Raw genomic sequence first — 4,562 nt, 5'->3', positions numbered from 1 at the left:
AAATTTTGTTGTGGCACATTAAAAAGCGTGCGATGTTTAAAATGGCATTTTTCGAGTTTTATAATTATCCCCTCCTAATAAAAATTTTGTCTTCAAAATTTGCATACAACTTCTAATTATATAATCAACCAACATCTTCCATTCCATTTAACATAAAGTTTAACATTAGAACATAATAAACTAAAGATCTAAAATAACATAACAAAATAATCTGATCAACTCAAAATATCTAACATAACATAACAATATAACCTATTAAATCCAAAACATCATATTTAACATTACAAGTCACTAAAAATAGATAATAAATTCATCTCAACTATCTTTGTCAGCATCTACAAATTCATTAGGCTTCTACTGAGTCATAGTATAAACTCGCAGTCGAACATTCTTTCTGGATTAATTTTGCACCGTGCCTGCAAATGAAGGTTCTATCATTTTTTAATTCTAGTTGCACCACTAACTCCATTAGAACTAAACTTTAGTATCTTCTCATTTGATCCCTCAGTCTGATTGCTTTGTATATCATCTTCAAAACTTTTCATTTTATGCTGATCCCTTCTCTTTTGAGTAGCTTGCAAATCTGACTCAATTCTTCGGGTCCTCTCTACCATAGTAGAATAATCCTCAATGCCAAAAGAAATTAAAGGTTGTTTAATGATATCCTTCAAACTAGATAAGAAATGATGGTATTTCTCTTCTGTGTTAGCTATCAGATGTGAGGTATATTTGGAAAGTCTAGTGAACTCAGCCTCATACAAAGTAATATTTCTATCACCTTATATCAATTTGTTGAATTTATCTTGCAAATGTCTTTTAGCTTACATGGGTACATACTAGCTTCGGAACACTTTTAGAAACTCTCCCCATGAGACTTGACTACTTGGTCTCCTTCTAAAAGTCTCTTATAGCTAGCCTTGCCACCACCTTTTTGCCTCACCATCAAAGGAAAAAAGCAATGAGAGTAACTCTTCTATCATCAGGGTAGGACATACCCTCTAGAATCTTCTCTATTCTCATCACCCAATCTTTTGCCTCTATTGGTCCACCACTTGAAAATATTGGAGGCTTCATATCTTGGAACATCTTTAAATTTTTATCCATTGGAGATTTTCTACTACCACCCACTTGGGTCTGAGTGTTCTTAATAATTTGGGACATTATTGCAATCATTTGAGTAAAAAATTCTCCAGTAGCATTAATGCTACTACTCGAAGGCTCTACTATAACTGGTATCTCCCTCCTAATTTCTCCTGTAGTGCCATTAGTGGCATCAATTTTAGGATCCATGGATTTAAGATATAACTGAAGAAATAAAAATAGTAGTCTATAACACACATACCCTATACCTTCTCTAACCTATAGAATCATCCTATTAGCTCTTTTATATTAATCAATATTCTTAAACCTTTGCTCTGATACCACTTTTATCATGACCCGGCCTGGTAAGCTTGTATAGGCAAGGTCGGAATGGAGGTCGGACGATAGACTAAACTATCAAATCTCTAAATCTATCACCATAACATTTGAAAGAGTCATTAAAAATATTTATTTTGAAAACACATAAACATAAAATCATTAAGATTCATATAATTACCTTCTTCAAGAGTGCCTCCCCTACGATATACGTTTCCACCCTTCTATTCATCATGATTAAAATAATTATACCTAAAAAATTATTGAATAACTAATAATAAGCCAATGCTTAGTAAGTAAAACATGACACTAAACTATAATAATTTAAGGCAGAATGAGTAATATTCTAGATGCCACATTTCATTAAAATATATCATAATTTTTTCTTCCTATAAACATAATATTAAACATACACATAAATCATAAATCCATATCACTCATACTCATTTTGCGTTCATCATATCAATATTCAAAACTTTCTCATTTCATATATATTACAACCATCACAGGAGCCACCGTCTGGTACCATAAATGTACTCCTTTACCATTTCCTTTTTCATAACCTTTACCATTTTAATGTGCATGAGTACAGCATCCCTATCTAGTACTATAAGGGGGTGAGCTCCATTAATTCAGCATGCACATACAAGCATTCTATAATAATCATTCTATAATAATCATATCATCTCATTTATATAACATATGAACTTTATATGATAATGCCAAGAAGTATAACATATAAATCGTTTGATCAATTATAGAATAAGATAATATAATCATGATCTAAAGTAATTATAAACATTTCATAAACATGCTTGGACATTCAAAACATATATAACTGGAGAGAAATAAAGGTATCACTATAATAAAGAACCATGAGTACTCAAAAGAAATTTGGAAATTGATTCTATTTGCTAGTCCTCCTTCATTCGAGGTCACCACAAATAACACATATAAAAAAAATAATTTCTCCTTCATAAACCTACAAAATAAATTTAAATTAAATTTCTTCTTTTCTTTTTAAATCATTCTAGGTTTTCTCTTTTCCTCTCTCTCTCTCTCTCTCTCTCTCTAATTGAACACATAAAACATGTATATATTCAAAAATTATATTTTATCCAAATTAACGCTTTATCCTAACCTAATTTAATTTAAACTAATTTCTTTTTTTGGATTTATTAATTTTAAAAATTAGGAAAATATCATTTTATGAGAAAACCCTAATTTATTTCCTTAGAAACCCTCTTAGGATCCTTAGGAACTATGTTTGTAGATCTCTTTCAAAATTTCAAACTTTAGGGAAAAACCCTAATTTTTCCAACTCAAAAATTTTGAAGAAAACCCTCATTTCCTTGCAAAAATTTATCTCTTAATCCTTCCCTATACATTTCCTAAATAAAAGAGAAGTTCTTGTCAAACCCTAACTTTTTCTTTCCAAGAATAAGTCATGAAACAAAAGAAATAACTTGATTAGAAACTCACCCTAGCCTCTATGAAACTCCCTCTTCAATTTACCCTAAGCCCGGTCTCTGGAAACCACCACCGGAGCTGCTCACCCAAGCCTTGCATCACCTTGCTCGTCCGCCCCTTCTCCCTTTCTTCTGCTCGATATGGCCACATGAAATAATAGGGACCAAATTTCATTCGGCCCTCTAATAAGAGTGGGAGGAAAGGATATGTGCAAAGTCTTAATTACCCCTTGTATGCAATATTTTGTTTTAATTTTGAAAAGGGTATTTTAGGTATACTCAAGCTTCTCTAATTTTTTATCTTCCAAAATAAGCAAAATTCACTATAAGTCATTTATATCGTTCTGTTTAAAATTTTGAGTAGGATTTTATAAAACTATTTTTTGTCTAATTCCGACGGCTTTGAAAAATTTACTTAAATTTCATCATGGCGCATCAAAAGTGTACCATGTTCAAAATGGTATTTTTTGGGTTTTACACTAGATGGCTCTCTATGACCACTTCCAGATGATGGTCTACCTGCTACTAAGATAAATCATTTACTTTACCAGCATAACTCTCAATTACATGCATAAAGTGGAAGTGTCCAAGTTCTGCCTATAAATCAGATAAAACTCTTATTGCAATCCGGGATGCATAGCTTATGATTTTGATGATTACAAATCTTATTGATTGAATTTTATTTCTCCCTAGTATTTGTACTATTTATGTGTGTACTAACATTTTAGGTACATCATACACTATGCAAGAATATTTAGGGCTTGGATTTGAGTAAAATAAGAACATAATTGATAAGAGTCTATAATTTTTCTATTTATTTATCTTTTAAATTTCTTAATTCAAAGTCCTATAAAAGGTGTTTGTTATGTTGATAATCATACACACGTATATAATGTAATAACCTTGTTTTTGACTTTACCAATTTTTTTTCTGAAGTCATTATAACTCCAAATCATAAATCATCTTAGCCATGGTATTTTGATTGAAGTATTTTACTTACACAAATTTTTTTATAATTTTTGGACACCAACAAAAATTCTTAAGAAATTTGTACATATCAGTACAAGTGAGGATTTCGGGACATTTAGTTGTCTGTTTTGCAAATCAATTTTACTAATATTTTTTAAATAAGTTGATTTATTTTATGGACATGTTTTATAATGTTTGAAGTCCTAAAAAAAATTATTTGAATTTTATACTAAAGAAATAAATTAAATTAATTATTTTATATTAAATTATAATTTTTTATTAAAATATCTAAACTCACTAATGGTTTCAAAAGCTATTTCCTATGTTTTATTTGGCAACAAAGAACATTTTAAGGATTTTGAGAGAAAATGAGTGGAGAGAGAAATTAGAAGCACAAATTTGGAGGTTACGGTGCGATTTTTATCTTTATGATCAAATTTATGCTTCTATTACTGAAAAATACAAATAATTTTGTATTGGTAAAACTTTCACCTCGTAACTTTTTGTATGTTTTAAAGATCATGATTATGAACATTTTGAGTATTTATTTGATATTTTTTACCAGACAATTTTAAAAATATAATGAGTTTTATCAACCCCAAAATTTATTTTGACATCTAAAAATAATGGTGTAGTATAATAAAAGTCTTAAAATATCATTTTATATAATTATTGGTATTTTTAATAATTTTCTAAAAATGTGCATTT

Source organism: Dendrobium catenatum, unplaced genomic scaffold (assembly GCF_001605985.2).
Source record: "Dendrobium catenatum unplaced genomic scaffold, ASM160598v2 fragScaff_scaffold_351, whole genome shotgun sequence".
In the NCBI taxonomy this organism is placed as follows: domain Eukaryota; kingdom Viridiplantae; phylum Streptophyta; class Magnoliopsida; order Asparagales; family Orchidaceae; genus Dendrobium; species Dendrobium catenatum.
The sequence above is the reverse complement of the archived record's forward strand: the minus strand, read 5'-3'. Positions refer to the sequence as shown.